An 11,606-nucleotide genomic window follows, 5' to 3' on the forward strand; every position below is an offset into this window, starting at 1 on the left:
GTAGTTCAAAGCATCCTTCACCTCAGCTTTCTCTGGTGTGTTAAGCCCATCTACTTGATCCACTCCATCTGCTTTCTAGTTTCCAAAATTCCACTGCATCTCTCTTGTCTACGTAGAGGTATTTCATGTAAGTATTTCAGTTTTGTCTTTATAGCTTTGTGTACTTCATTGTCCCTTTTCTGTAATTCTGGGAAGGAGGGTCAGTGGACATATGTTCACTCAGCCGTGTTTAGCCAGAAGTCGTGAAATCGCCTCTTTTTTTTGTCTGTATGTATTTCTTGTTAGATTGAAGCTAACTGAGCTGAGGTGAAGACCATAATGAGGTCATTATTACAGTCTAGCATCTAGCATAATGCCTGGCATATGTTAGGACCTCAATAAGTAAGGATTTATTGAATGAATACACATATAACACGATGATATTTTTTAAATGTTAACCAGTGTCTGGCTTTGTTTTTCTCTCCAGTATTTTATTTTCCCCTTTTCAGCTAATCTATTATCGTTGTTTCAGGGAACACATAGAACAATAAAAAGCAAATTATTCTTCTATCCTGAGTTTCAAAAGCTTAAGTCTTTAGGAAAATTGAAAGGACTCATGGCATAGAGGAAATACTGAGGCAAAGCATTATGATAACATTGTGAAGCATACCTGTACCATTCCCCTAGAACTAGAAGATTGACCTGAAATAGAATCAGAGCTTAGCTCCAGGGGAATAGCAAAGTCCTGCTGAAAAAGTGGTTAGTGGTTAGTGTGCCTAGGCAATTGGGAACAGTTTCTCCCTCTAGAATGGCACAGGTGCAGCAGAAAGTTTCCTTTGAATTTAAGAATACAAACAAGGTAAACAGAGAATTCCAGAGGATCTAAGGAGCCTCCTAGATAGGAATTAATGTCAAGAAATGTCCAAATGGACTGCTCAATGAGGAAACATTGCATTGCCCATGTCAATGGATGCAACACTGTCCTAGTCCATTTAGTGCTACTTCAACAGGATACCTGAGACTGGGTAATTCATGAACAGAAACTTATTCTGAAGGCTGGGAAGTCCAAGATTAAGGAGCCACACCATGGTGGTGAGAGAGAGATCAAGAGAAAGTCAAACTCACTTTTACAACTAACCCACTACTGCAATAATGACACTAATCCACGCATGAGGGCAGAGCCCTCCTGACCTAATCACTTTCTAATGGTTCCACCTCTCATCACTATTGCATTGGGGATTACATCTCCAGCATATAAACTTTGAGGGACACATTCAAATTAGAGCAAACATGACAGATGACACTGAGCATTAGATCCCTCCCCAGTCCTGATGCCTTGGCACTATGTAAGCCCCTTGGTTCTTAAATGAAATCCTTGGGAAATTCCAAAATTGACTTGAGATTAAGTTTCCGTCACCCAAGTAAAATGAAAGCTCAATATTGAAATTAAATTTAGTTATTAAAATATTAATATAGAATTATATTTCTCCAACATTTCTATTGGTTAGTTGAAATTTGTATACACTATACAATATGGTAATTCTGACTCCCAGAGACTTATTTTAAAATTCATTTAAAAAATTTATAAAACAAGTATTTACACAACAAATGACCAAATATTTTTTACATAGGAACATGCCATGTTAAAGTAGAGATTTATACTTGTGAATGACATACCAAAAAACATCAAAGACATGGTTAGTAGAAAAGGTAGATTTGGGGGATTTTAAAAATAATATTTGTAATCTTACCAAAATAAATAAGAAAATACAGAAATATCTGTCAGGAATGTATTTTGGGACCTCCCCTTTCAGCTGAGATGAAGGTCGTTGCTCTCAATGAGACAACTAGAAAAGCTGGATAAAATACACAAAATAGCATCTGCCTGAAGGCATTGAAGAAGCGATGAGGAAACTCAGACTTGGGCAGCAAGTTCCGGAGAACGAGAAAACTTAGAGAGGAATGTTGACATTTTACAACTGATTTTTCCTTTGAGGCATTTGCTAGTTCAGAGTACTTGGCAAAAGGGAAAGAATCCAGGCAACAGACTTGGACAGAAGGCCTCTAAGGGGCAGTAAAGACAGCAGAATTTTTGGTTCCAGTTTTGGGGACTGGAAAAATCCAAATCTCATGAGGCTGGAAACCCAATGAGAAAGGTTAATGGAAAACTGAGTCTGACACTTGACCTGTTTTCCTATCAAAACATTTGCCAAATTCTGAGGCTGCGTGGAGCAGGATATTAAGAAACTAAGCAGAAAGTGTCTAAATACAGCAGAGGTTTTGCAGTCTTGAAAGGCTCACCAGGAGGAAAGGGCCTCAGTGAACACCCCAGGTTCTCAGGCAGAACTCTAGGAGAGCTACTCTCTAGGAACAGGATGAATCTGAGATGGAAAAGAAACTCACAAAAACGGTAATGTACAATATGACATTCTGGAAAAGGCAAAACTATGGAGACAGTAAAAAGATCAGTAGTTGCCAGGGGCTTGGGGTAGGGAGGGATGAGTAGGTGGAGCACAGATAATTTTTAGGGCAGCAAAAATACTCTTTATGATACTATGATGGTGGATATGTATCTCTTTTCATTTGTCAAAACCCATAAAATGTACAGTACCAAGAGTGAACCCTACTGTAAACTATGAACTTGGGATGATAATGGTGTGTTGATATAGACTGATCAATTGTAAAAAATACATATCTCTGGGGCGGGATATTGATAATAAGGGAGGTTGCAGGGAGTTGACAGGGAATATATGGGAACTCTATAAGTTCTGCCCAATTTTGATGTGAACCTAAAACTTCTCTAAAAATAAAGTCTAATTTTAAAAAATCTATAATGCAGTCTGGAATTGGTTCTGTCTCTCATTGGATTCAGGTGATCAGCTCCCTAACAGAGGAAGGGGTAGGGCATCTCTGGAGGAATCTATTACCCCAAAGCTTTTATAATTTAAAGAATACAATGTCTGGCATTGGATCAAAATTTAGCAGACATTCCAGGAGTTAGAAACAATTTCTAAAAACCAAGAGGAAATATCTAAAAACCAAGGGGACAATCTGATTCAGATATTTCAGTTATCAAAAAACCTTTCAAATAAGTATGATTAATATACTCAGAAAAAAAATTAGATAAAATGAATGTATATCATTACTTAAAAGTAAATATAGGCATGAATTGTGGAGCATAACATATATCAAAAGGTAATAATAACAATATTTCACATTTATTGAAGGCTAATTTTGTGCCAGCCATTGCTCTAAGTGACTCTGATTTCTCACAACAGTCCTATAAAATAAACACTATTGTGGTGCCCACTTTACAGATGAGGAAACTAAGGTACAAGATGGTTAAATAAACATTTATACTTAAATTACTAGTAGATGGCAGAGCTAAAATTTGAACTCGGACAGTCCAATCCCAGAGTTCTCACTTTTAATCATGATACTATCTAGTGCATGTATCTTACACAACTACAAGAGCCATAGATCAATAATGTTTTTATTAAAGAGATGTAAAAAGTTTGACAATTAAAATTGTTATTATTATTATTTTTGAGGCAGGGTTTCACTCTGTCACTCAGGCTGGAGTGCAGTGGCATGATCATGGCTCACAGCAGCCTCAACCTCCCCAGCTCAAGCAATCCTCCCACCTGAGACCTCCCAAGTAGTTGGGAATACAGGTGCACACCACCATGCCTGGCTCATTTTTCTATTTTTTTATACAGACAGGGTCTCACTATATTGCCTCAGCTAGTAGAACTCCTGGGCTCAAGCCATCCTCCCACCTTGGCCGCCAAAATGTGGGATTACAGGCATGAACTGTGCCCAGCCTTAAAATTACTTTGGTCACTAAAATTTTTTCTGTTTTTCTCATGGCCCCAAACTACGTGATTGTGAAATAGTTCCAATTTAGCCTAAATTGTGTAGAAATACATTTTTATGCAATGTAGGCCTTTAATTGCCCAATAATGTTTGCCTGTGTGTATGAAAGATTGAGAAGAAATGTATCTAATTTTAAGTAGACTAAAAATAGAAAATAAAAACATGTACGTAAAATTTTACCAAAAACAGTGTTCAATATTAACCACCACCTAAGTTACTTTTATAAACTTCTACCTGGGCACTCTCTAATTATTATAATTGCCACATGTGGATTTTTAGCTGCAGAACTACACAGTTAATTCATTTATCCAACCTGTGGATAGGGAACTTTGACAGAGAATTCCACCCCAATGTAGATCTCTACTCTTCTCAGCTGGACCCCCTCAATAAAGAAAGTCTTCCTTCTCTGATACACATGGTTCTTGTTGACAGACACACATACCTGGTTTACCATTTACCAGATAAACATTTAAGGAATGTATTTGAAATGACAGTGGACTCAAAGGCAGGAATCGCCTTCCTGCCCCAACTCCCTTCCCCAACATCTTTTTTGCTGCCAGAAGAATCTACCATTGGATTTGATTTCCCCAAGTCTGTTCTATACAGATAAATCAAACATTTGTCATCATACTTACCTTACAAATTAATGAATTGACTCAATCTCATAGGCAGCTAGCTGTGGTCAGGGACATGAGGAAGTTTGAGTTTGGGATACAATAAGCACAGCCATGAATTTTTGAACATAAACTTAGTTGCAATATTATGAAGATAAGAATGTAACCTCCCTCTTAGTATTGTTGTAAGGATTGCGTGAGAATAATGAGCATAAAAATGCTTAAGATAGTTTTAGGCACCCAGTAGGTGCTCAATAAAGTATAACTTCTTTTTGAGATAGGATTTGTCTCTGTCATCCAGACTGGAGTACAGTGGCGCAATCCTGGCTCACTGCAGCCTCGACCTCCTGGGCTCAAGCAATCTTCCCATCTCAGTCTCCCGAGCAGCTGGGAGTGCAAGTGCACTCCACCACACCCAGCTAGTTTTTGTATGTTTTAGTAGAGACAGAGTTTTGCCACATTTTTCAGGCTGGTCTTAAACTCCTGGCCACAAGCGATCCACCCACCTTGGCCTCCCAAAGTGCTGGGATTACAGGGGTTAGCCACCTCGCCATGACTTTGAAAATGATTTTAAAAATTTTAAGGAACCAAATATACTTTAAAAGAACTGGTGATTGTGGTAGTAGTTCTGAATAAAATTTAGTGAAAGAAAAAATTAATGCAAGTCACAGAGTTAGTTTTTGTTTTTGAACATCACTTTCTACTGCTTTGAATGATGTGCAAAAGACTTAGAAACATCTTGTGATCAAATTGTTTAGCATACATATCTTGTGGAATGAGAATATCAAGTTTATAGTTAAGATTGTCTCTCTCTGGCCGGGCGCGGTGGCTCAAGCCTGTAATCCCAGCACTTTGGGAGGCCGAGACGGGTGGATCACGAGGTCAGGAGATCGAGACCATCCTGACTGACACGGTGAAACCCCGTCTCTACTAAAAAAGACAGAAAACGGCTGGGCGCGGTGGCTCAAGCCTGTAATCCCAGCACTTTGGGAGGCCGAGACGGGCGGATCACGAGGTCAGGAGATCGAGACCATCCTGGCTAACACAGTGAAACCCCGTCTCTACTAAAAATACAAAAACTTAGCCGGGCGAGGTGGCAGGCGCCTGTAGTCCCAGCTACTCGGGAGGCTGAGGCAGGAGAATGGCGTGAACCCAGGAGGTGGAGCTTGCAGTGAGCTGAGATCCGGCCACTGCACTCCAGCCTGGGTGACAGAGCGAGACTCCGTCTCAAAAAAAAAAAAAAAAAAAGATTGTCTCTCTCTCCATTTATTAAATGATCTGTAATCTCTTCCTATCTCTGTTTATTAATAAGCAAAGTAAGCTTATTGCTATGGTTTGAATGTTTGCGTTCACTCCAGAATTCATGTTGAAATGTAATCCTCAATGCAACAGTATTAAGAGGTGAGGCCTTTAGGAAGTGACTAAATCATGAGGGCGGAGCCTCATAAATGGGATTAGCAACCTTATAAAAGGGCTGTAGGGAGATAGCAAGGTCTTTTTTGCTCTTCTGCCATGTGAGGACACAGTATTCCTCCCCTCTGGAAGACAGAACAATGAGGCCGCATCTTGGAAGCAGAGAGAAGGCCTCTACCAGACACTGAACCTGCCAGCACCCTGATCTTGGTCTTTCCAGCCTCCAGAACTGTGAGAAATAAATGTCTGTTGTCTATAAATTATCCAGTCTAAGGCATTTTGTTAGAGCAGCAGGAATTATCACCTAACATAATGCCCACTCACACAGGGTTAGGTACACTATTGCTTTTCTGATATGAAAATTATCTTGTTGACTCAGTATCAGCAGGATATGTCCATTGAGCTATTTTTCCAATAACAACGTGGTGTGTATATATAACTAGCATTTTCTCATTGAGTTCCCTTTGTGACCAGAAGCAAACCTTTGCCAGCTTGTTAAAAAGTTTTATAGCTGCAGTTGGGCTACCAATAAAAAATAAGCTAATTGTCTCACGGGATGCAAGAACTTGGGAGTTAGCCTCATTAGCACTGTGTTTCAGCCAACCTAGCTCTCAAAATGATTCCCCTGGGCTAGTTTTCCGGTTAGCCTTATGTATGATATCAACTTGTACTGTTACCTGAGAAGTATGCAATCTATGGATTAGTGTGATTGGAGAGAGAGCTGAAAAGGCAGAAGCCTATTTGAACCAGGATGCCACGTGGGGTGGAGGACTGGCTGGAGTCCTCCAGAAGCTGCTGATTGCTGGTTAGTGACCCTGTCACTTACCAGCTGTGTGACCTTCAGCAAGTCATTCATTAGCATCTCAGCTTTTCTCACAGGATAAACAATATTTTGTGATATCAAGTGAGGGGTCTCTAAATTCCCTTCTCACCCTAATATTGTTTTACTCTTACCTCTGAGAGAGGAAAATGAATTCGAAGATCTTTTGTTATTAAGAGGCACCATTTTCAAGGGTAAGATGATAACTACATATTTAGAGGAAAAAATTTTAATAAATTTAGATTACACAGACTTGTGGAAACAAAATTAAAATCAATCAACTAATTTCTCAAGAATCACACTGAAGTGTACCTTTAAGATGAAATGAACAGGCCGGGCGTGGTGCCTCATGCCTGTAATCCCAGCACTTTGGGAGGCTGAAGTGGGTGGATTACTTGAGGTCAGGAGTTCAAGACAAGCCTGGCCAAAATGGTGAAACCCTGTCTCTGCTAAAAATACAAAAATTAGCCAGGTGTGGTGGCACACACCTGTAATCCCAGCTACTGGGGAGGCTGAGGCAGGAGAATCACTTGAATCCAGGAGGCAGAGGTTGCAGTCAGCCAAGATCACACCACTGCACTGCAGCCTGGGTACACAGCAAGTTTCTGTCTCAAAAAAACAAAACAAAGTAAAAAAGGAAGTAAAATGAAATAATCCTACAAATGAATATAGCCAACTGATTTTTGACAAAAGCAAAAGTACAAGAGCAATTCAATGAAGAAAGGATACTCTTTTCAACAAATAGTGCTACAATAATTGTAATGTGCAGAAAGAAATGAAACTAGACATAAACTGTATTCATGTCACAAAAGTTAATTGAAAATTGATCATAGGAAGCGAAACAGAACTTCCCACTCCTTAAGTGTGGGCTACACATAGTGACTTCTTTCCAAATAGTACAGTATGGAAAGGCAGGAAAAACAGGTCACCTTATGGTAGAAAAACCTGACAAGTAGAAAAACCTGACAAGTACTACCTCAGCTAGGTAATCAAGATCATCACCAACAGTGATGTCATGTTGATATGATCTACACCTGATACAATTTGATGCAGATTGTGCTTTACCTCTGTGGTCTTCCTCTATAGAACCCCAAAATCCAGTCTAATCAGGAGAAAAAAAATCAAACAAGTCCCAACCGAGACACATTCTACAAAATACCTGACCAATATTTCTCAAAATTTTCAAGGTTATCAAAAACAAAGGAAGTCTAAGAAACTGTCGTAGCCAAAAGGAACCTAAGGAGACATGATGACAACATAAAATGTTATATCCTGAATAAAGTCCTGGAAAGAAAAAGGACCTTTGATAAAAACTAAGGAAATGTGAACAAAAAAGGACTTTGGTCAATAGTGTGCAATATTAGTTCATTAATTTTGTCATATATACCATAATAATGTAAAATGTTAAGGATGGGGGAACTGGGTGTGGGGTACACAGAACTCTCTGTACTATCATTGCAATGTTTCTGTAACACTAAAATTCTTCTAAAAATTAAAGTTTATTTTGTAAATATCAGAATTTTTATGTATTTCCAGGCAAAATGTTTACACCAACACCTTTGTTTTGAATTTTTTTCTGTCCTTTTTCATCGTCAATGACATAACTGCTGCTACGTGATATAATCCCACCCTTCCTTTGGTTCTCCAAGGATCCTTTGATTTTGGAAATAAGTCACCCATAAAATTACATATTTAAAGGTAAAATACCACCAACCAACACTAAGGAATAAAGCAGCTCACTTTTTGTGTGCAAGCATTTCATAAAAAACAGTAAGAGGCCATGCCCGGTGGCTCACACCTGTAATCCCAGCACTTTGGGAGGCCGAGGCAGGCAGATCACTTGAGGTCAGGAGTTTGAGACCAGCCTGGCCAACATGGTGAAACCCCGTCTCTACTGAAAATACACACACACACACACAAATAGCCAGGTGTGGTGGCAGGCACCTGTAATCCCAGCTACTGGGGAGGCTGAGGCAAGAGAATCACTTGAACCTGAGACGTAGAGGTTGCAGTGAGCTGAGATTGTGCAACTGCGCTCCAGCCTGGGTGACAGAGTGAGACTCTGTCTCAAAAAACAAAAACAAACAAACAAAAAACCAAAAAACAACAAACCATCATCTTAATAATAAGAAACAGACATACTTAGAAGTCTCCCTGGTTTGGAGATTATCTTACTCTATAAAATTAAATTACATAGAGTGTGTTGAAATAGACAAAAGTCCCTAGCAGGCTGGACTCTTTATTGTACTGCTCGTTTCTACTTACACTTGAACTTACCACCTATTGAAATTCTCTCCGGGAATGTGACGTGGTACATGTTCTGTTACACACGGTGTTTGGAAACTTGCATTCTGGTCCTAACTGACCCATCAACAAATATCAACAAATATGTAACATTGAGTCTCCACCTTTCTTTTGTGAACAAATACGGAATTGGATTGAGCTGACCTCTAAGGCTTCTTCCTGTTTTGTGATTGCAGACATGAGGGTAACATTACTACTGGCTGATATAGTATGAATTTGTTTTTCAGATTAGCTGGTCTCACCTGGCACAGAGTGGAATCCTGAGGTGAGAGGGTATAAGGTGGGTAGGAAGAGAAGGGCTGAAGTTTACTCAAGGAAAGAGAAGTCTTAGAAGAGGCCTGACTCCAAATATTTGGAGGATGGTCATATGGGAAGAGTTAACAGACATGTTCTAGGGCATTCCAGAGAACAAGCTTAGGGCCAACCCATAAGTAGGAATGACCCACATCTGAACCAGCATAACTCATTTTTCAGGGACAGAGAGGCCTCAGTCAAAGACACCCTACAGGAGAGTGGTTCACTGGATTGTGGTGACTCTTTGTAGCAGGGGAAGCAGATTCCCACTCACCTGTTTTTAAAATGCGTACGTTCTTCCTTCTTCTCTTTCCTTTGCTCTTCCCTTCTTCCAGTAACCCCCATTCACTCCAAGTTTCTGATACCCAGCCCTGCAGGTGTTTTTAGTACAAATATTTTGTCTCTCAGGTGTTTGGGGCAGAGGAAAAAAAGATAAAAAGCACTGATCTAGTTCACTTAAAAGCCCTGTGCAATGCTAAGAGTGATTACAACAGAAAGCGTCAGCTCTGTGTAACCCTATCCTTCACAGTCCTCATGTCCCCTGACAGCCCCTCTCTTTGTGGTCTCGTCTTCACACTCCTGTGTGATACCTCCTTTCAGAGCACAAATTATGGAGCTGGGTGTGGTGGATCATGCCTGTAATCCCAGCTATGCAGGAGGATTGCTTGAGCCCAGGAGTTTGAAATGGGTCTGGGCAACATAGCAGGACCACATCTCAAAAACAACAACAACAGCAACAGCAAAAACCAAACGAGACATTGCTTCATAACAAAGGTAGTTTCACTAGGCTTGGAATAAGCCCTTCTTGGTTTCTGAGACAACTCTTTTAAATGCTCAGGACTCTTCCTACACATTTTAACCTAGGTACCTAGGAGATCTATGTAAGAAGTCTCCCTTAAATCCACAACTTTTTTTTTTTTTTTTTTTTTTTTGAGACGGAGTCTTGCTCTGTCGCCCAGGCTGGAGTGCAGTGGCGCGATCTCGGCTCACTGCAAGCTCCGCCTCCCGGGTTCACGCCATTCTCCTGCCTCAGCCTCCTGAGTAGCTGGGACTACAGGCGCCCGCCACCGCGCCCGGCTAATTTTTTGTATTTTTAGTAGAGACGGGGTTTCACCATGGTCTCGATCTCCTGACCTTGTGATCCGCCCGCCTCGGCCTCCCAAAGTGCTGGGATTACAGGCGTGAGCCACCGCGCCCGGCCACAACTTTTTTTTTTTTGGTGGGGAAGACGTGCTTTGCTACAGTGCAACATTGAAATCTAGAGGAGCTCGTTTCTTCCTTCAGTGGGAAAGTCACAGGCACTAAGTAGATACACCAATGTTCCGTCCCTTAAGTGATGTCTTGGTTGAAAGCCACAATACATTACAGATGGACATTCCTGGAACAATGGCTTTTTCTCTGAGACCATAGTTCTCTTCCAGACCATCAGAGGAAATGAAAAGAGCACAGACACATGCCTGGTGAGCAGGCTGCCTGAGAAGCCCTGCCATTTCCCATTTTCCCTAACAACTCAGAAAATAAGCAGTCAGCTGGGTCTGGTGGCTCACGCCTGTAATCCTAGCACTTTGGGAGGCCGAGGTAGGAGGATCACTTGAAGTTCAGAGTTTGTGACCAGCCTGGCCAACATGGTGAAACCCCATCTCTACTAAAAATACAGAAAAATTAGCTGGGTGTGGTGGTGGCACCTATAATCCCAGCTACTCAGGAGGCTGAGGGAGGAGAATCGCTCAAACCCGGGAGGTGGAGGTTGCAGTGAGCCGAGATCGTGCCACTGCACTCCAGCTTGAGCAACAGAACGAGACTCTATCTCAAAAAAAAAAAAAAAAAAAAGCCAGCAGTCAACATAGAAAGTGGCTTCAAGAAGGAAGGACATATCTAAAACTTTTTTTTTCTTAATTCCCCCTGCTCAGAATAAATCTTGAGATCACCATCTTGAAGTCTAACGCTGATGAAAACACAGTCTTACTGTAGAACCTGAACGTCAAAACCACAGCACTTTTTTGTTTTTATAGGACAAGTTGAGTATCTGTTTCTTAGGTTATCAGTTTTATTGATAATGAAAACACATATAGCAACTGCCTGGCTTCTAAGTCACATAGAATTTTATTATCTTTCTTTTCTCAGACAAGATAACTCAAGTAGGAAAATATTGGGCTGAATGACTACCTAAATGATCTCTAAGTAGGTTTCTCACTAGATTGATCAGCAGTTACCTGCATCTGACCAGCCACAGCAGCTGCTGGTACTTGTTTCTGTAGCAGGGCCATTCACCTGTTCACTGTTTAGTTCATTCAAGGGTTCCTTTA

Source organism: Theropithecus gelada, chromosome 5, assembly GCF_003255815.1.
Source record: "Theropithecus gelada isolate Dixy chromosome 5, Tgel_1.0, whole genome shotgun sequence".
NCBI classification, from domain to species: domain Eukaryota; kingdom Metazoa; phylum Chordata; class Mammalia; order Primates; family Cercopithecidae; genus Theropithecus; species Theropithecus gelada.